Source organism: Apodemus sylvaticus, chromosome 7, assembly GCF_947179515.1.
Source record: "Apodemus sylvaticus chromosome 7, mApoSyl1.1, whole genome shotgun sequence".
Classification (NCBI taxonomy): domain Eukaryota; kingdom Metazoa; phylum Chordata; class Mammalia; order Rodentia; family Muridae; genus Apodemus; species Apodemus sylvaticus.
In genome coordinates this window covers 124,464,183-124,487,332 of record NC_067478.1, presented here as the reverse complement: position 1 = coordinate 124,487,332, position 23,150 = coordinate 124,464,183, and the positions used below count along the sequence as shown (strand labels likewise).

At 39.6% G+C, this 23,150-nt stretch overlaps 1 pseudogene; it reads left to right on the top strand.

The window, feature by feature from the left end:
* The first annotated feature begins 1,312 nt into the window (after positions 1-1,312).
* On the top strand, positions 1,313-1,478 carry LOC127690411 (uncharacterized; annotated as a pseudogene).
* The last annotated feature ends 21,672 nt before the right edge of the window (positions 1,479-23,150 follow it).

The window sequence follows — 23,150 nt, the reverse complement described above, 5'->3', positions numbered from 1 at the left end:
TCCATATCACCTTCAAAACCTTGAGCTTCCTATAATTTTTTTCAAGATGAAACTAATGTCTTTGAAAATATTTCATGACAGAAACTTAAAATCCAAGGCCTGTTACTGACTTCATGAAAGAACAGTTTTAAAATGATCAGTTTAGTAGTTCAGGTTTACTATGTAGACTGAAACATTTGGAAACAAAATAATGAATAAAAATAAAAATTCAGGAGACAGCAGAAGTTGGCGAGGATGTGGAGAAAGAGGAACACTCCTCCACTGCTGGTGGTGTTGCAAATTGGTACAACCATTCTGGAAATCAGTCTGGCGATTCCTCTGAAAACTGGGCACCTCACTTCCAGAAGATCCTGCTATACCACTCCTGGGCATATACCCAGAAGATTCCCCAGCATGTAATAAGGATACATGTTCCACTATGTTCATAGCAGCCCTATTTATAATTGCCAGAAGCTGGAAAGAACCCAGATATCTTTCAACAGAAGAGTAGATGCAAAAAATGTGGTATATATACACAATGGAGTACTATTCAGCCATTAGAAACAATGAATTCATGAAATTCTTAGGCAAATGAATGGAGCTGGAGAACATCATACTAAGTGAGGTAACCCAGACTCAAAAGATGAATCATGGTATGCACTCACTAATAAGTAGGTGTTAACCTAGAAAACTGGAATACCCAAAACATAATCTGCCCATCACATGATGTACAAGAAGAACGGAGGAGTGGCCCCTTGTTCTGGGAAGACTCAGTGAAGCAGTATAGGGCAAAACCAGAACAGGGAAGTGGGAAGAGTTGGGTGGGAAAACAGGGGGAAGGAAGGGGGCTGATGGAACTTTTGGGGCATGGGGGTCCAGAAAAGGGGAAATCATTTGAAATGTAAATAAAAATATATCAATAAAAAAAATTTAGTTCCGTAGATATAGGCAGAATGTTCAAGTATAATCTAATACTGTAACTAAAATATTTTTGTCCTACTGGTCATTTTGCAATAGTAATGAAGGTAGATCATTGATATTTCTCCAACTTTATCTTATATAAAGAAACAAACTAGTTGAAGAATTTAGAGGTTATCATACAATAGACTATTGGGAATTTGAAGAAAAAAAAGTATTTTCATCCAGAGTAGGTTTAAAAAGTGCTCAAAATTGTTACATATTTGTATTTTATATAAATATTTTACTTTTATGAAGTATTTACCTACGTTTGATGAATTTAGTCTGAAGAAATGTATAGCCCAGGCTGGCCTTGAACTCTTGATCCTCCTACCTCTGTGTCCTTCAACAAATCCTACCAGTGTGCACCACCACAATTGCTTCTCTGCCTTTTGGCTAAGATCAAGTGTGAACAAATGTGATTAACTAAGTTTTATAAAATATAATACTGTGATGGGGATAAGGGCTACCTGGTGGGCTCATGTCGAGGTGTTACCCTTAGAAATCATGCCTTGCAATAGACCTGATTTAAGGGAGGTTTATTGTGAGGGAAGAGAGGGGATTGAGAACCTAAAGAAGGGGCACAACCAGACAGAGTCGTGAGGTCAGAGAAGAGAGAGAGGGAGAGAGGAAAGAGGGGGGGGAGAGAGACAGAGAGGGAGGGAGGGAGGGAAGAGGAGGAGGAGGAGCAGGAGCAGTAGCAAGAGTGGGAGAAATGAAAGAAAAGAAAAAGAAGGGGATGGGGTGGCAAGTAGTCCTTTTTATATGCTGCCACCGGTACCTGGCAGGCAATGGTAGCAGATGATGGCACAAGCTATTGTTAGAAAGCAAGCTGTTGCTAGGGCCCTGTTACTATGTCTCTGGGAGGAGCCCTGAAGAATTGTCTATAAGCCAACACTGAAAGTATAAATTGTCTATTGTGCTCTGATTCTATACACTTGGCTAAATACTATCAAATTATCAAAATGGCTACTTGAACATTGGATCCTATTAATGAAAGAGAGGAAAGAAAGACCAAGAATGTGAAGAGGAAAACTCACAATCGGTTTTTCATGTATTTTCAGATTGTTACTTCTTCTGCTTCATGTTTAGATGGAAGACCAGTTTATGCAGCATGTCTTGGATATTCACATCGAATTTAATTTATTTTCAAGATTTGATCTGCCTAATGTTGTCATAAACCTTAATGTGCAGAGCAGTAATATTTCAAGTAGAGTTTTATACAACAAAGCTGCTCTTGTCTTTATTTCAATTTATGGTAACCCCATGTGCTAATTCTTAGCCTTACTGCAGAAGATACATCACTGACTTCTGTTTACACTCTGCTGGCTCTTTGCCAACGTATTGGAATTGAAAAATAACTACAGAGGGCGGCGGCGGCGGCGGCAGCAGCGGCAGCAGTGGCTGCTCCAGCTGAAGGGCCATCAGCAGTGGAACCAAGGCGTCACAGGGACCAGTTAGGCCCTGCGCCCACGACCACTGACCTTCGCTGACCAGCCGGACAGCAAGCAGCTGCAGTTGTGCGGCGCCTTTCCTGCACGGAGGCCACTTCAGAACTCGGCCTCCCACCAGTCAGGAGAGGAGGATCCATCTTGGTTCCGTACTCCAGGAATCGGACAGACTGAGGTACACAAACATAATCCGAGGCCAACACCGCGGTGGTCTGAGCCCGACGGGCGTTGGCCTGCACCCAGGCCCTGGGCGGGTCGGGGGGGCCATCGGGGTGCCAACCCAACCAGGAGGTTTTTTGCCCAGGCCTGCGAGCGCGCCGCCGCCATTTTGCCTGCAGGACGACAGAGAGCTCAGGCGGGCAGACCTGTAACAGGCATAGCCTAAGGCTAACAAAGCGGGGGTCCAGGCCCCAAAAGGCACAGGACTGACCCCAAGAACTGGGCGGCTTGGTGGGCCATCTGTGAGTCAACCCGCCCAGGTGATTGTTAGCAAAGCAGACTCTCCCGGCGCTTTCAGGGAGCGCGGGCGCACACGCCCGCCATCCTAGTCACCTGGCAAACCCAATTAACAGTCAAAGCCGTAGGGGAACTTTGCTCGGACCTTGGCCTCCCAGGCTTTTGCCTGGACTCAGGGACTGGGCGGCCAGGCTAACCTTGTGTGCGATAGCCTGGTTGGCAGATCGGCTGCCCAGCGGAGTGAGCGGAGTGAGCGGAACTCAGGGGAGGTCACAGTAGCATACACCATCGGCACTCCCTGGGAGTGCACACGGGCTCCATCTGCTCCACAGACACAATCTGGGGCAAGGCCTCAGGCAGAAGGCCTTAGCTCTACTCTCTCCGCTTCCGGATCCAGATCAGTCTGGGCGGCAGCATTACATCTCCAAGTCCTGCAAGTGGCTAGCTGGGCTTCCGGGCGGCCAGCTGGGAGAAGTCAGTGTGCTCCAGTGAATCCAGCGGGCCCCAGCGGGAGCCTTCGGGTGCCTGCTTTGGGATCTGAACAGCCTGGGCAGCAGCACACTGTCTACAAGCAGTGCAGGAGGTAAGCTGTGCACCAGAGGCCAACTGGGAAGGGGCAGCTTGCACTGGTGAGTCCAGCACTGACAAGATAAACTAACACCAGTGAGATCTAGATGGCAAAAGGCAAACGCAGGAACGTCACTAACAGAAATCAAGGCAATATGGCAACATCTGAACCCAATTCTCCTCTACCAACATGTCCTGGATACCCCATCACACCAGTAAAACAAGATTTGGATTTAAAATCACTGGTCATGATGCTGGTACAGGAACACATGAAGGTCATACGTAAAGAAATTCAGGAGACAATGGATCAAAAGGTAGAAGCCCTTGCAAGGGAAACACAAAAATCATTGAAAGAAATCCAGGAGAATACAAAAGCCAACAAGGAGGAAATGCAAAAAACACTTAAAGAAATACAGGAGAACTTTGCTCAACAGGCTGAGGTCATGAAAGACGAAACACAAAAATCTCTTAAAGAAATACAGGAGAACTTTGGTCAACAGGCTGAGCTCATGTATGAGAAAACACAAAAATCTCTTAAAGAATTACAGGAAAACACAAACATGCAAGTGAAGGAGCTAAGCAAAACCATCCAGGATCTAAAATCAGAAGTAGAAACAACTAAGAAAACTCAAAGGGAGACAACTTTGGAGATAGAAAGCCTTGGGAAGAAATCAGGGGACAGAGATACAAATATCAACAACAGAATACAAGAGATAGAAGAAAGAATCTCAGATGCTGAAGATTCCATAGAAACCATGGACTCAACAGTTAAAGAAAATGCAAAATGCAAAAAGCTTGTAACCCAAAATATCCAGGAAATCCAGGACACAATGAGAAGACCAAACCTAAGGATTATAGGCATAGAGGAGAGTGAAGATTTACAACTTAAAGGGCCAGCAAATATCTTCAATAAAATTATGGAAGAAAACTTCCCTAACCTAAAGAGAGAGATGCCCATGAATATACAAGAAGCCTACAGAACTCCAAACAGACTGGACCAGAACAGAAATACTTCCCGTCACATAATAATCAAAACACCAAATGTTCTAAACAAAGAAAGAATACTAAAGGCAGTAAGAGAAAAAGGCCAAGTAACATATAAAGGAAGACCTATCAGAATCACAGCAGACTTTTCACCTGAGACTATGAAGGCTAGAAGGTCCTGGGCAGATCTCATGCAGACTCTAAGAGAACACAAATGCCAACCAAAACTACTATATCCAGCAAAACTCTCAATCACCATAGATGGAGAAACTAAGATATTTCATGACAAAACCAAGTTTACCCAATATCTATCCACAAACCCGGCCCTAAAAAGGATAATAGGAGGACAACACCAATACAAGGAGGGAAACTTCACCCTGGAAAAAGCAAGATAGTAACCTTTCATCAAACCCAAAAGAAGTTAAGCATTCAAATTTAAAAAATAACGTCAAAAATGATAGGAAGTAACAATCACTATTCCTTAATATCTCTTAACATCAATGGACTTAATGCCCCAATAAAAAGACACAGACTAACTGAATGGATACGTAAACAGGACCCTACATTTTGCTGCTTACAGGAAACACACCTCAGGGTCAAAGACAAACACTACCTTAGAGTAAAAGGCTGGAAGACAATTTTACAAGCAAATGGTCCCAGGAAACAAGCTGGAGTAGCCATTTTAATATCAGATAAAATTGACTTTCAACCCAAAGTCATCAAAAGAGACCCTGAGGGACACTTCTTGCTGGTCAAAGGAAAAATACAAAAAGAAGAACTGACAATCCTGAACATCTATGCCCCAAATGTAAGGGCACCCTCTTTTGTAAAAGAAACTTTATTAAAACTAAAAGCACACATTGCACCTAACACAATAATTGTGGGTGACTTCAACACTGCACTTTCCTCAATGGACCGATCAGGAAAACAGAAACTAAACAGGGACACAATGAAACTAATTGAAGCTTTGGACCAATTAGATTTAACAGATATATATAGAACATTCTATCCTAAAACAAAAGAATATACCTTTTTCTCAGCACCTCATGGTACCTTCTCCAAAATCGACCATATAATTGGTCACAAGACAGACCTCAACAAATATAAGAAGATCGAACTAATCCCATGCCTCCTATCTGATCACTATGGAGTAAAAGTGGTCTTCAATAGCAACAGAAACAACAGAAAGCCCACATACACGTGGAAACTGAACAATACTCTACTCAATGATACCTTGGTCAAGGAAGAAATAAAGAAAGAAATTAAAGACTTTTTAGAACACAATGAAAATGAAAACACAACATACCCAAATCTATGGGACACAATGAAAGCAGTGCTAAGAGGAAAACTCATAGCCCTGAGTGCCTCCAAAAAGAAAATGGAGAGAGCATACATTACCAGCTTAATGACACACCTGAAAGCCCTGGAACAAAAAGAAGCTATTTCGCCCAGGAGGAGTAGAAGGCAGGAAATCATCAAACTCAGGGCCGAAATCAATCAAGTAGAAACAAAGAGAACCATACAAAAAATCAACAATACCAGGAGCTGGTTCTTTGAGAAAATCAACAAGATAGATAAACCCTTAGCCAGAATGACCAAAGGGCACAGAGAAAGTATCCAAATTAACAAACTTAGAAATGAAAAGGGAGATATAACAACGGAAACTGAGGAAATCCAAAAAATCATCAGATCCTACTACAAGAGCCTATACTCAACACAACTGGAGAATCTGGAGGAAATGGACAATTTCCTTGACAGATACCAAATACCAAAATTAAATCAGGACCAACTAGACCATCTAAACAGTCCCATAATGCCTAAAGAAATAGAAGGAGTCATAGAAAGTCTTCCAACCAAAAAAAGCACAGGACCAGATGGCTTCAGTGCAGAATTCTACCAGACCTTCAAAGAAGAGTTAACACCAATACTCTTCAAACTATTCCACAAAATAGAAACAGAAGGAACACTACCCAATTCCTTCTACGAAGCCACAATTACGCTGATACCAAAGCCACACAAAGATCCAACAAAGAAAGAGAACTTCAGACCAATTTCCCTTATGAACATCGATGCAAAAATACTCAATAAAATTCTTGCCAACCGAATCCAAGAACACATCAAAACGATCATCCACCATGATCAAGTAGGCTTTATCCCAGGAATGCAGGGTTGGTTCAATATACGGAAATCCATCAATACAATCCACTACATAAACAAACTCAAAGAACAAAACCACATGGTCATTTCATTGGATGCTGAAAAAGCATTTGACAAAATTCAGCATCCCTTCATGCTTAAAGTCTTGGAGAGAACAGGAATTCAAGGCCCATACCTAAACATAGTAAAAGCAATATACAGCAAACCGGTAGCCAGCATCAAACTAAATGGAGAGAAACTTGAAGCAATCCCACTGAAATCAGGGACCAGACAAGGCTGCCCCCTTTCTCCTTATCTTTTCAATATTGTACTTGAGGTACTAGCTCGGGCAATTCGACAACATAAGGAGGTCAAAGGGATACAAATTGGAAAGGAAGAAGTCAAACTATCATTATTTGCAGACGACATGATCGTCTACCTAAGTGACCCAAAGAACTCCACTAGAGAACTCCTACAGCTGATAAACAACTTCAGCAAAGTGGCAGGTTATAAAGTCAACTCAAGCAAATCAGTGGCCTTCCTATACTCAAAGGATAAGCAGGCTGAGAAAGAAATTAGGGAAATGACCCCCTTCACAATAGCCACAAACAGTATAAAGTATCTTGGGGTGACTCTTACCAAACATGTGAAAGATCTGTATGACAAGAACTTCAAGACTCTGAAGAAGGAAATGGAAGAAGACCTCAAAAAATGGGAAAACCTCCCATGCTCATGGATCGGCAGAATCAATATAGTTAAAATGGCCATTTTGCCTAAAGCACTATACAGATTCAATGCAATACCCATCAAAATCCCAACTCAATTCTTCACAGAGCTAGAAAGAGCAATTATCAAATTCATCTGGAACAACAAAAAACCCAGGATAGCTAAAACTATTCTCAGCAACAAAAGGAAATCTGGGGGAATCAGTATCCCTGACCTCAAGCAATACTACAGAGCAATAGTGTTAAAAACTGCATGGTATTGGTACAGTGACAGACAGGAGGATCAATGGAACAGGATTGAAGATCCAGAAATGAACCCACACACCTATGGCCACTTGATCCTCGACAAAGAGGCTGAAAACATCCAATGGAAAAAAGATAGCCTTTTCAACAAATGGTGCTGGTTCAACTGGAGGTCAGCATGCAGAAGAATGCGAATTGATCCATCCTTGTCTCCTTGTACTAAGCTCAAATCCAAATGGATCAAGGACCTCCACATAAAGCCAGACACTCTGAAGCTAATAGAAAAAAAACTGGGGAAGACCCTTGAGGACATCGGTACAGGGAGAAAGTTTCTGAACAGAACACCAATAGCGTATGCTCTAAGAGCAAGAATTGACAAATGGGACCTCATAAAATTACAAAGTTTCTGTAAGGCAAAGGACACCATCAAGAGGACAAATCGGCAACCAACAAATTGGGAAAAGATCTTCACCAATCCTACATCAGATAGAGGGCTAATATCCAATATATATAAAGAACTCAAGAAGTTAGACTCCAGAAAACCAAACAACCCTATTAAAAAATGGGGTACAGAGTTAAACAAAGAATTCTCACCTGAAGAACTTCGGATGGCGGAGAAGCATCTTAAAAAATGCTCAACTTCATTAGTCATTAGGGAAATGCAAATCAAAACAACCCTAAGATTTCATCTTACACCAGTCAGAATGGCTAAGATTAAAAATTCAGGAGACAGCAGGTGTTGGAGAGGGTGTGGAGAAAGAGGAACACTCCTCCACTGCTGGTGGGGTTGCAAATTGGTACAACCACTCTGGAAATCAGTCTGGCGGTTCCTCCGAAAACTGGGCACCTTACTTCCAGAAGATCCTGCTATACCACTCCTGGGCATATACCCAGAAGACTCCCCACCATGTAATAAGGATACATGTTCTACTATGTTCATAGCAGCCCTATTTGTAATTGCCAGATGCTGGAAAGAACCCAGGTATCCCTCAACAGAAGAGTGGATGCAAAAAATGTGGTATATCTACACAATGGAGTACTATTCAGCCATTAGAAACAATGAATTCATGAAATTCTTAGGCAAATGGATGGAGCTAGAGAATATCATACTAAGTGAGGTAACCCAGACTCAAAAGGTGAATCATGGTATGCACTCACTAATAAGTGGATATTAACCTAGAAAACTGGAATACCCAAAACATAATCCACACATCAAATGAGGTACAAGAAGAAAGGAGGAGTGGCCCCTGGTTCTGGAAAGACTCAGTGAAACAGTATTCAGCAAAACCAGAACGGGGAAGTGGGAAGGGGTGGGTGGGAGGACAGGGGAAGAGAAGGGGGCTTGCGGGACTTTCGGGGAGTGGGGGGGCTAGAAAAGGGGAAATCATTTGAAATGTAAATAAATTACATCGAATAAAAAAAAAAAAAAAAAAAATAACTACAGTGTATCACAGAGGCAGGACGAAAGTAAGTCCACTCTCATGACAAGCATCTTGTATTCTTTGTATTAGAGTATTTGAAAGGAAGGATTAATATGGAATGAGCACTAATGTGTTAATTAAATTGTGTATTATTTATTCTATCAATCACTTAAACTTACATCAAAAATTTTGTGAAAGATTATCTATATTTATCAGTCTTCCCTTAACTTTATCATTAAGTGAAAGTTTTGATCTTATATAAAATATGAAGAATGGGCTATTCACCTTACACTCAATGCAGGGATCTAGTAATCATACTTTCAATAACTCATTTTCCTTTATATTTCTAGCACTTTTTGAGTTTCTGATCATTTTGAATTAAATTGGAGATTGTTGTATATAAATTCTTCTCAAACAACTTCCTCTCAAATAATTCTTTATTATTGTCTTAGTCAGGGATTCTATTCTTGCACAAACATCATGACCAAGAAGCAAGTTGGGGAGGAAAGGGTTTATTCAGCTTACAGTTCTGCATTGATGCTCATCACTAAAGGAAGTCAGGACTAGAAATCAAGCAGGTCAGGAAGCAGGAGGTGATACAGAGGCCATGGAGGGATGTTCCTTACTGGCTTGCTTCCCCTGGCTTGCTCAGCCTGCTCTCTTATAGAACCCAAGAATACCAGCCCAGGGATGGTACCACCCAAAAGGGGTCCTCCCCTTGATCACTAATTGAGAAAATATCTCACAGTTGGATCTCATGGAGGCACTTCCCCAACTGAAACTACTTTCTCTGTTATAACTCCAGCCTGTGGAAAGTTGACACACAAAACCAACCAGTACAAGTATCTTCAACATATCTGTATAACTCCCTAGTAATGTTCATCCATCCAATGATTAAGCCTATGCAAGTATCTTCTATGATCTCATCTATCTGTATTTGTTGGCTTTTTGTTGCTTTTGATGATCAATTGTAGATTAAATTAATCACTTTTCCATTAAAGCTATTCCATTTCCAATTAGATAAAATAAAAGAGCATTGAGTAGAGCCCTTCCATCCCTCAATCCACTTATGAATTCTTTTGTTTTCTCTGAATGAAGGAGGGAAAGAGGTACAGCAAAGAGAAAGGAAGGGACGAGGGAAGGAACCCTACCAAGCTATTGAGTGAGAAAAGTCATGTCCTCACTTGAGCATATACCATCACATATTTATTTCCTTGCTAATAAGAAAACATAAAAAATAATTATAATGATAATTTTAAATGAGGTTTGTATTTGGGTAAGTGTGAATGTGACATGTATTGTTTTACAAAACATAGAAAAGATAACCTTCAAAATATGAGGGTTGTATTGCCAATGAAGACTATGTAAGAAATTTAGGAGAGTAAAAATATTTCTTCAAAGTTTCCTAGTGTTAGAAAGCTTATTCAAAAGACCTATGAACTATCAAAGTCTCTAATATAAGGTAGAAAATGCACTAATAGTTTAGGTACATAGTAATAAAGCAAAGATAGTGTTAATAAATATATTTTGATGAGTGTTAAGAACACAGAGTGGATTACTTTAGCCAAAATATACAGTGAAGAGTAGACAGAACTTGTAGTGACCACCTGCAGTAGATAGGCACAGCTCCCAGTCAAGGGATAGGGTCATTCACCCATCTCAAAGTTTTTAACCCAGAAATGTTCCTGTCCAAAGGAAAGACAGAGACAAAAAATGGAGCAGAATCTGAGGAAGGGACTGTCCCACCTGAGGATCCATCCTGTCTACAGACACTAAACCCTGACACTGTTGCTATTGCCAAGTGGCACTTCCTGACAGGAACCTGTTATAGCTGTTCCTTTGGAGGATCTGTCAGTAACTGACCAATGCAGGTGTTTATGCTTGAAGCCAACCATCAGACTGAGTTCAGGGACCCTGGTGGAGGGGCTGGCAGAAGGCCTGGAGGAGTGGAAGGGGATCGCAACCCCATAGGAAGAACAATATCAGCTAGTCGGACTACCTAGTACTCCCAGTGACTAGACCATCAACCAAGGAGTGTACAGGGAGGGATCTGTAGCTCCAAATACATATGTAGTAGAGGAAGGCCTTGTCTGACATCAATGGGAGACCCAGGGTCCTGTGGAGGTTTGATGCGCAAGTGTAGGGGGGTTGCTGGAGTAGTAGGGCAGTAGAGGATGGATGGGTAGGGGAGAACCCTCATAGGAGCAAAGGGGAGGAGAAGAGGGCAGATGTGGGATGGGGGATTTGTGGAGGGGTAACATCCCTGGAAGGGGGACACCATTTGAGATGTAAATGAATGATGGAATGATTAATAAAAAAAGAGCATGTTTAACATGAAGAATAAATATTTGGAGAAAACCATAGGTGTGGGGGTTTAGAATGCCATTTTAAAAATAAGAATTAAGTATGGGTTTGAAGAATGTAACAAGAAAGTTTTGAGATTATGCAAATTTATATAGTTTTAATGGACCTGGAATCTGAAAGAAGACAGCAATCTCAAGTGTATCAATACATGAAAAATAAAATCATTAAAGATTTTGACTATAACACACACAAGTTGTTTCCAACATTGAAAAAATGTTCCAGTGAATAATTTCTAATGATACACAAGCCTGAAGAAAAAACATTTGAAGAGGAGAAGCTTTTAAAATAGGCATGTAAAATGGGGAAGTATCAACATTTGTCTCTGAGAGAGAAGCTTTGCACATGGGCCTCTCTTGAATTCACATTCCTCAGCATTAGAATAGAGTCAGGGTCTTCATAATAAAGCCAGAATGTGCTTAAACAGAGGCAAGATGTACAAAAATACATGCATGCATACAAACATACATAATACATACATACATACATACATACATACACATACATAATCAAACTACAGAATCTAAGTGTATCTCAATCTCTGGCTGAAGGGGCTTATATCTCACTCTCCACTGACACCCACCTGACATGCTATTCCAGTGATAAACTTTTGCTGTGGACATGTCATATTGGGATGTGGTGTGGTGACCAATGTTGTACTACTGTGTACAGAGCCATATTGGGATGTCATGTCACATGGTAGGAACTTGACATTGGCCAAGGACAAGGGCTTCAGGCAGGAATCTGTTGTTAGGGCATAATAGGGAAGTAGGTTACAGCAGGAATTTTTATCCTAGGGTGGAGTGCTCAGAGTGTACTTGACATTGGTCAAGGTGAACTTCTCCCAGCCTTTGTTGAGCAAGGATTCCTGTGCTAGTCAGGATCCTGTTCTGCCAAGGGTGGAGTGCTCAGAGTGAAGGTTAAGTTCATTGTTTCTCCAGGTCTATGAGTTCCTGAATTAAGCAGGTGACCCATTCAGCTGCCTGAGCAGGGGAGCCAAGGACTGCCAGACTACTTCCTGGAATGACTTCCCGAAACTCAGTCTGGAGTCTGGAGGAAGGAGCTTGCCCAAACTGTTAAATGGTCTGACTGCCATTAAAGTTGGGGCCTTGATTGGTAAACTATCATCCTGGCCTCCTTCTTTGCACCCTTTCTCCATCCATCCCTCAGCTTCTTTTCCAGGAACCCAGTTCACAGTAGCTGCATGCAGCTACAGAATACAACACTTCTGCTTGTTGCCATCAGCTGAGAATGGCTGACTTCTGTCCTAAGCTTCCCAGGGTATGACTTGTTTTCTGAGGTCTCTTCCTCTCCTATAAGTGTTCTTTGTGACCAGCCATTGTGCTCATAAAGGGTCTGGGTCTGTTCTTTTGAAATGAGGCTCCAGAGAAGACTGTCACAAAGCATTTCTGTGAGACAGAGGTGAGTCAGAAATCAGAGTATGTGAGAGTGTATGATGACTCAGTCATAAGGCTGCGAGTTGGAATGAAACCTGAACACTTTAATGAAGTAGATGAGAGGCAGTATTTTAGGTTAAATAGCAAATTTTGTCCCATATTGGAGACCCTACTTTTATGAAAAATATATTGTCATGTTTCCTGAACAAGCAAGTTCAGTTAACTGATACATTCCAAGTTAGAACATTTTGTGTTGTAGGAAAGAGGAGAAATCAGGAAAACATATTCAAAGGCAAAGGCTGATCAGGGCAGGACTGTGTGAGGATGAGGTCTACACAGAAAATGAGAATTTGCTTCACACTGGGATGATACAATTCAGAATACCTGATGAAGTCATGCCAAATACACAGTTTCAGCATGAAGGTTTTAACATTCCTGGAAAATCAGGTTCCTAATGAGATATTTAAAGTTGAATATTCTGTCACCTGTTCCACCAAGGGTGGAGTGCTCAGAGTGAAGGTTAAGTTCATTGTTCCTCCAGGTCTACGAATTCCTGAGCTAAGCAGGTGTCACATCACCTGGTCTGGAATTCTGAGACAAAGTAGGTTTTTTATGTTTTATTTTTTTAAATTTTTGTAATTTTTTAAAAAAAATTTATTAGATATATTCTTTATTAACATTTCAAATGTTGTCCTCTTTCCTGGTTCCCCCTCCCCCAAAATCCCATATGTCATCTTCCCTTCCCCAATCCTGCTTCCCTGCCCTGGTATTCCTCTACACTACTGCATCAAGTCTTTCCAGTACCAAGGACCTCTCCTCCCTTTGGTGTCTAACAAGACCATCCTCTGCTGCCTATGTGTCTGGGTAACTCCATGTGTATTCTTTGGTTGATGGTTTTGTCCCTGGGAGCTTTGGGAGTACGGGGTGACTCATATTGTTGTTCCTCCTATGGGGCTGAAAACCCCTTCAGCTTCTTGCTTCCTTTCTCTAGCTTCTATATTGGGGACCCTGTGTTCAATTCAATGGCTGACTGAGAGTGTCCCCCTCTCTATTTCTCATGCACTAGCAGAGCCTCCTAGGTGATATCTATATCCTACTCCAGTCAGCAAGAATTTGTGGGCATTGATAATAGTGTCTGGGTTTTGTAATTGTATATGGGATGGATCCCTGGGTTGGGTAGTCTCTGGATGGTTTTTCTCTCAGACTCTGCTCCACCTTTTGTCCCTGTATCTCTTATGTGGGTATTTTTCCACTTTCTACAAAGGACCAGAGTATCCACACTTTGTTCTTCCTCTTTCTTGGGCATCATTTGATATGTGAATTGTGTCTTAGGTATTCAAGGATCTGGGCTAATATCCACTTATCAATGAGTGCATACCATGTGTGTTTTTTTGAGATTGGATTACCCTTCTCAGGATGATATTTTCCACTTTCATCCATTTGTCTAAGAATTTCATGAATTCATTATTTTTAATGGCTGAATAGTATAAACATTGTGTATATATACCACAATTTCTGTATCCATTCCTCCATTGAAGGACATCTGGGTTCATTCCAGCTTCTGGCTATTATAAATGGGTCTATTATGAACATAGAGGAGCATGTGCCCATATTGCATATGGGAGAATCCTCTGGGTATATGTCCAGGAGTGGTATAACAGGGTCTTCCCGTAGTATTATGCCCAGTTTTCTAAGGAACAGCCAAACTGATTTTCAGAGTGGTTTTACCAGCTTGTAATCCCACCAGCAGTGGAGGAGTGCTCCTCTTTTTAATGGAACTCATGTTCTTGTGTCCTTGTGAGCACCTGCTATATCCTGAGTTTTAGATCATAGCCATTCTGACCATTGTAAGGTGTAATCTCAGGGCTGTTTTTATTTGCATTTACCTGGTGACTAAGGATGTTGAACATTTCCTTAGGTTCTTCTCAGCGATTTCTCAGGTGAAAATTCTTTTTCTCCCCATATCTATTCAATATAGTACTTGAAGGTCTAGGTAGAGCAATTAGACAACAAAAGGAGGTCAAAGGGATACAAATTGGAAAGGAAAAAGTCAAATTATCACTATTTACAGATGATATGATAGATAGTATACTTAAGCTACCCAAAAAACTCCATCAGAGAACTCCTACAGCTGATTAGCAACTTCAGCAAAATGGCCAAATATTAAATTAACTCAAGCAAATCAGTAGTCTTCCTGTACTCAAAGGATAAACAGGCTGAGAAAGAAATTAGGGAAATAACACCCTTCAAAATAGTCACAAACAATATATAGTATCATGGTGTTACTCTAACCAAATAGGTGAAAGAACTTTATGACAAGACCTTCAAGTCTCTGAAGAAAGAAATCGAAGAAGACCTCAGAAGATGGAAAGAACTCCCATGCTCATGAATGGGAAAGATTTATATAATAAAAATGGCCGTCTTTTCAAAAGCTATTACAGATTCAGTGCAATCCCCATCAAAATTCCAACTCAATTCTTCATAGAGTTAGAAAGAGCCATTCTCAAATTCATCTGGAATAACAAAAAAACCAGGATAGCAAAAACTATTGCCAACAGTAAAGGAACTTCTGCGGGAATTAGTATCCCAGAACCCATGCAGTACTACAGAACAATAGTGTTAAAACATGTATGGTATTCATACTCTGACAGGCAGGTAGATCAATGGAATAGATTTGAAGACCCAGAAATGAACCCACACACTTATAGACACTTGATTATGAAAAAGGAGCTAAAACCATCCAGTGGAAAAAAAAAAAAAAACTTCAAAAAATAGTGCTGGCTCAACTGGCAGCTAGCATGAAGAAGAATGCAAATAGACCAGTTCTTATCTCCTTGTACTAAGATCAAGTCCAACTTCATCAGGGACCTCCACATAAAACCAGAAACACTGAAACTAATAGAAACTGAGGAAAAGCCTTGACCACATAGGCACAGGGTAAAATTTCCTGAATAGACCACCAATAGCCTATGCTCTAAGATCAAGAATTGATAAATGGGACCTCATAAAACTACAAATTTTCTGTAAGGCACTGTCAACAGGACAAAATGACAACCAAAAAATTGCAAAAGATCTTTACCAACCCTACATCTGGCAGAGGGCTAATATCCAATATACACAAATAACTCAATAAGTTAGACTTGAGAGAAACAAATAACCCTATTAAAAACGGGGTACAGTTTTTTTTTTTAAATCCACCTCTGCCCAGTGAGATGAAGGCTGTTTTCCTATTTCTTTCCCTTCTCCAATATAACTCCTCATAGCACTACTTTGGCATTCTTACTTATGTGTTAAAGTTATTTTTTCCCCAGTGACACATAATTAGTATATCTTGGTCTTTTTTGAACATAGGGATAAAAGCCAGGCATGGTGTTCAAGGATATTTAAATTGCACTTAGTACTGCCCAATAAGTAAACCTTTTTTTTCTTTGAGACTCGATCTCATTACCTAGCCCACGCTGACCCCAAACTCTGAGACCTGCTTGCCTCTGTTTCTTCAGTGCATAGATTAAGGATGAGCCTTAAAGCAAGTTCTGTGTGACTTCTTTTCCTTTTTCTTTTCCTTACATAGACCATATATCTGTCTACCAGATATAGTCCACTGATATTTGAGGATTGTGTTTTCCAGCTTCCTGACCTCAGTAGCATGCATCCTAAAAATTATTTTACCCATGTGTGGTGACTATTGTCTATAACCCCAGCTTTTAGTTCAAGATGTTAATATTGATATCATGCTTTAAATAATCAAAACCCCAAAGCAAAACAAAAGAAGCAGTGACTACCACCACCACCATTAACAAAATCCAAACAAATAAACAAAATGACAAACAAAACAAGAACAACAAAACAAATGACCTCATGCTTTATCTTTTAACAATAGTTCTTCCCAGTAAGAATCCCATACCTTTTCTGTCTGCTCATCTTTCCCACTTTGTGATTTATTGGCATCATATTTTTTGCTAGTGCCCTTGATGAATTTATCAGATACCCGTTATTTGAAAAGTCATTATTTCCTGTTTGTACTCACGCCAAAATGTTAGATTTAAGTGCAAGCCTGGTATAATTTTGTAAGAGAAATCTATATACTTTCCTTTATTGGATTCATTTATAGAAATTCTAATTCCTGGTTATGTTTTGATTGCATCTTTATTATACACAGCTAATTACATCCCTGAGACAGTATCTGGAAAGAGTAAGTTATTCTAATGTTAAAATAATGATCATAATTCTCACAGTGACTCAACTACAATGCAGAGTGTCCTGACTTGGATATAGTAGTATTTCTCAGTAAACACATTTTAAAATCTACTTTGCTTTTGAAGCTGAAAAAAGTCTATCCTGACCCTTCAGGTTCCTGAGAAAACTAGGATCTCTATTCTTACTGAAATAAAGATATGTTTCTGTTTCTTCATTTTGCCACACTACTTTTTGAGTTTTCATGAATTATGTGAAGTGGCTCAGGATATTTACCTGTTTCCTTCTTTTACTTAAAGTGTATGTCAGCTGGACATGCTGATTCGCATTTACTAACATTTTCTGAGTACTCTTCTGTTTGGTCTTTGTTCAATAACTAAATGACAAAGTTCTCATTATTTTCTTGTTACTTATTTTTTCTTGTTATCACAAAATTATCCAAGCGTAAAGTAATAACTTCTAATTGTACCATCATTAAAATTGCTTTTTATATGAAATATAAATATTTACATTTGGATATTTATATGTAGAGAATTTTCTATTGAATGATGACTTCATAGTGTTGAAGAGAATTGATCTTTACTTCAGACTGAATCATAGATTTCAATCATTATGCTGCCCAGACCACTATGAAATTATTTTCTTTTAAAATTCAAAGCAATGTAAAACTATATTGTTTAATTTCACTCACATGGCCAATATCATTTGAACATGAATATAGAAAATTAAAAAGTCCTCTCATATTATCTAGGATATTCCTTCACAGGTTAGCGATGAAAAGTATTTCTTAATTAAAACCAGAATAGTGTTGGTAAAAGGGAGCCCAGGGAATCAACTGTTTATAGATAATCAGTCAGAAATGTATTTACTGGAGAGTTCATATTATTACTTACCTGGGTGATAATGAGACAGTGTTCACTAGTAACAGAGTACAAATTATTTTCCTCCAATAGTTTTCATTCTTCCGGGAAAGATTATCTTCTGGGAAAATTGTGGCATGAACAATCTCTTAGAGTTTTATTTCTTACTGTGGTATTACTACACAGGTTTATCTTTTAGAATAATGTAGAGAGCGTGAGGGTGTGTGACAGTGATGTGATGAATAGGGTGGCAGGCAATGCCTCACTGAAAATGTTTATCCTTGCTGAGGAAAATGAGGAAGTCTCAAGATGTTCCGAGTTATGTGGAATGTGAAGGAGCTTGCAGTATTCTAGCAACTGTGTATTGTGTATACATGGGCTTTAACCCATTGCGATAAACACCTATCAGAATCATTTTACCACCGGATTTATATATTAAGATCATTCAATCTGCTTGGGAAGGGAATAGCATAATCTTCAGTGGTAGCCTTCAGCAAATAATCTACCATCCTAATTCTGATTAAAGTTAGTCACACCAACACACACACACACACACACACCACCACCACCACCACCACCACCACCAAAATGGAAGAGAAGTTGAGGAGAACAGCTCCAGCAGGGGAAGCTGTGAGAGAGGAATCGATAAAAATGACTTATCTTCATTATATAGTTTGAACTGTCAAATCTATAAATATAATATAGAAGATAAACATGAAGGACACTAATTACCAAGAGGAATACAAGTAAATCGTATTACAGGAAACCCAGGAACAGAACTACTGAAATATTCTACAGACCAGGAAACTTGCTAAAACCTAGAAATAATATAGAAGAGATGGAGCCAGACATTGGAGGAGTCAGAGAAAAATTGTTCAGTGAGGCAAAGAAGACTTCATCAGTGCCAGGAACCATTAAAGAAAAGAGTCATCAAACATTTGAGTACATGTTATTTGTTACTATAAATACAGAGATTGATTTATATACTGACATTCATTGTGATTCTGAGATACTGCTGTGCCTTTGGGATTTAACAATGACTAAAATGTGTTGTCTCTCACTGGATTACTACTCATCTGGGCTACAACTCAAATATTTTCCCCACTATACCCTCACATATTTTTTTGAATATACAACTGTCATCACATAGATGATTAGCTTAAAGTGTTGAAAACTGTTTCAAATTAAAGAACTTAAAAATGAAAAGAGTAGAAAGTATACAAACAAAATAGGTCTATAAAAATTAAGTAGGCACTTTCACAGAACCACAAAGAAGGGTACATTGCTTCCTTTGAAATATCTCCTAATTAAATAACCTTAACAGTCACATAATTGGATATTTCATCATTATTACAACATAATGTAAAGCTTACATTTCACTCACACACACACACACACACACACAAACACACACACACACACACAAACACACACACTATAAACACAACCCCCTACACACCAAGAGTTAAATGTGCGTTTAATTTCCAGTAGATTGTAACTGCCCTCAGTTACATCAAAAGGGTTACCTGGAAGGGAAGCTGGGGATATATGGGAAGGCAGAAGAGAGAGAGAGAGAGAGAGAGAGAGAGAGAGAGAGAGAGAGAGAGAGAGAGAGAGAGAGAGAGAGAGAGAGAGAGAGAGACGAAGACCAAGATAGACCTGTTAGTCAAGGTCTCAAAGTTTATTGAAGAACTCCCAATATAATATGTATCTTCATACTGGTGTCCATGTCTGCTCGTAAGCAAGCACACATAGATCTGAGTTCTATGTAGCTCTTGTAAGAGGGCCACTTGTATAGGTTTTGATTTCACAGAGTCGATTTTTTGCCAAACACCCTGTAAGTGTCTTTAACAGTTCAGTGGCTCCACAGGTAGCTAGTGTTTCTCAGGAAACTGCAGGTCCTTAAAGGATAGGCTTGACCTTTGTCTGAGCACTCTACCCTAGGTGGAGGGTATTATAACTAACACAGGAGTTCCCACTCAAAGGCTGAGAGAGGAACTTCACATTGGTTGATGTCAAGTTCCTGCCAGGTGGCATGGTACCTCATTAAGGCTCCCTACATCTCCTCCCTTTTTATTAGTTTTAAGATGAGAAGATAACCAAGTGGACAGTCATCTCTCAAAGGATGGTGGGCATTAACCACGGTGGGGGGAAGTAGTGACCTCGTCCTCCTATATACTTAATGGTGCCTTTTTATGGAGAAGAGGGCTTAGGCTTCTGTGCCATTTGTTAGTTTAAGGAATGCCTTTAAACACCAACCTCTATGCAACCAGGTTTGCAGAACAGGGGACTCAGAGACAGAAAACAAGGCCCTCCCCTTGCAGTGCTTTGCCTCACACCTCCCACTGGTGTCCATGTCTGCTCATAAGCAAACACACATAGATCTGAGTTCTATGTAGCTCTTGTAAGAGGGTCACTTGTATAAGTTTTGATGTCACAGAGTTGACTTTTTGCCAAACGCCCTGCAAGTGTCTTTAACAGACATGTCAATTTTCAATCCACGTGAATCTGAATGGAGACAACCAATCTACTTAAAATATAAGGTCAAGAGTTAAAATCAAAACAGATTTAACTTGCAAGTTGGCAACTTTCAGAAACAAAGTCTGACTTCCCAGTGTGGGGAAAGTGGCTTTGAGAATCAACAAAGAGATTGTTTTTCCAGGTAAGCACCAGAGAAGCTGGATCATAAAGTTTTTTAACCATTCTTAGTGATTGGAATCATATTTACTAGAAGATCCAGGATCTGTGTACACTTGACACACCAATCTTTCTGGCAGCCATTGAGCTCCATCTTCTTTTTGTGGAAAAATGCAAACATAGTATAGGGAATGATCCTCTTCCCCATATTAAAACAGGGACTGGACCATTCCATGTATTAGTTAAAGGGTCCCACCATTTAACCATCTCATAAGTATTAGAAGTGACAGGATGCCAGTGGCAATCTGCTGCAGACTGACCTTTAGCATAATTTTGCAAAAAAAAAAAAAAATCAAAACAAATAAGAAAAAAAGCAAGCTGTGCCCTTGGTGATCTTGGAGGGTAAACAAAAAACTCCCCCTTTTTTGTTTTTAAAAGGCAATTTTTCAGAGTGTGATGTGCACGCTCAACAATTCCTTGACACATACCAAATTCTTTACAAAATGATAGAACGTTGTTGCCATTATAATCTGACCCATTATCTGTCTTAATGAATTTAGATAATTCCATAGTTTTGAAGGCTTGTAAACAATGATCAATTACATTTCAACAAGCCTCTCCTGTATAAAGAGAAAAAAAAAGAACCCTGAACAAGTATCAATACAAATATATATATATATATATATATATATTCCAAATTCTGCATAGTGAGTTACATCCATTTGCCAAGTATGATTGGGCCTCATGGATTAACCTTTAAATGAGGAACTGAAGATAATGTAAGACAGTTAGGGCATTGTTTCACAATCATTTTGCTTGTTCCTTAGTGATCTTATGTCTGAGATTTAAGATGTGGCTAGAAAGATCAAACTTATTATGATGACTTCTAGCCAACTCAACAGGATCTGAAACTAAGGCCTCTCCTATTAGAGCTCTATCAATGCAATCATTGTATGAAGTTAAAGGCCCAGGAAGATTAGAGTGAGTTCATATATGGCCAATATAAAAGGTATTTTTCCTAGCAAGAATGTTTTGCAATTGTCCAAACAAAGATCCTGCTGGCGTATTAAAATTAAATGTGCTACAAGTTTCCAACAGAGGAACAGATTCAGCAACATACAAACTATCGGTAAAAATAATAAAAGTATCATTTACAGACTTAAAACCATTTAGCACTACTGTCAGCTCTGCTAATTGAGCTGAGAGCCCAGGGGGTCTCTATTACCACCTGTTGATTATTCATAAGATATCTAGCTCTTTCTTCAGAGGAGCCGTCCCTGAAAATCAGAAGAGCATTATGCACTGGCTGTAAAAATGTCATATTAGGAAATACAACCTCATGCACATTTAAAAGCTTTATCAACCTATCTTGATAAATCATGAGGATAACAGTTATCTATAATTCCTTTAAATCCTATTTGAGCAAGTAACCAATCTGTACTATGCTGCTTCAGCCAAGTATCTTGATCTATATTAAACGGCTGAATGAACATATCTTGTTCTTTGCCAAAATAAGTAAGAACCTGTTTCCTTCCAAGTATAATCATCTGGGCTACTGTCTCATAATATGGCAGGATATTACATTTAGGAGACACCCTCAAATGCATCCACATAAGAGGAGCACTTTGTCATAATAATCCTGTAGGCGTAAGTAGCCATATTAAAAATCAACAGATGTAAAGGCAAAGAATAATCTATGTAGGTAACAAATTGTTTTTCAATAGTTCTTCCTACTTGCTGTAATGCCAGTAGCCCTTCTGGGGTTAAAGATCTAGGGGATATAGGATTAGGACTCCCCTGTAGAATATCAAATACAGGTCTTTATTCTCCTGTAGTAAGCTTTAAATAGGGGCAAAGCCAATTAATATCACCTAACAACTTTTGAAATTCATTTAAAGTTTTTTTTTTTTTTTTTTTTTTTTTTTTTGGTTTTTCAAGACAGGGTTTCTCTGTGTAGCCCTGGCTGTCCTGGAACTCACTTTGTAGACCAGGCTGGCCTCGAACTCAGAAATCTACCTGCCTCTGCCTCCCAGAATGCTGGGATTATAGGTGTGTGCCCCCACCGCCTGGCTCATTTAAAGTTTTTAAACTGTCACTGCAAATAATTACCTTCTGGGAAAAATGGCTTGATCTCTAAGTATGAAACCCAAATAATTATAAGGATACTGGGTTTTTACTTTTTCTGGAGCTATTTGCAGTCCTTTATCAACTAAAGCCTGTTGTAAATCTCTATGACATAATAGTAAGTCCTGAGGATTTTTTTCCTGCTACCAGAATGTCATTTGTGTAATGAAGAATGTATATCCCTGGCCATTGCTGTCTTACAGGCTGACTGGCCAGTGCCACAAACTTTTGACGTAGGTAGGACTGTTGGCCATGCCCTGAGGAAGAACTCTACATTCGTATATTTTAATAGGTCCCATGAAGTTAATAGAAGGAACACTGAAAACAATTTACAATTCTCAGGGTGCAAAGGAATAGTAAAGAAACAATCTTTCAAATCTACTATTTTATAATATCCTCTAGGAACAGCCACTGGAGATGGAAGTCCAGGCTGCAAAGCTCTCATAGGTACCATGGTTTCATTAACTTTCCTTAGATCTTGTAACAATCTCCCTTTACCAGATTTTCTATTGATAACAAATATTGGAGTATTCCATGTTGACTGAGATTTAGCATAACATAAGGCTGAATTTGTCCTGAATTGCCCTCTTCATCTTTCCAGGTTAGAAGTTTAGCACTTTGCTTTGGATTATTGGCATAACCTATCCCTCAGAGGTGA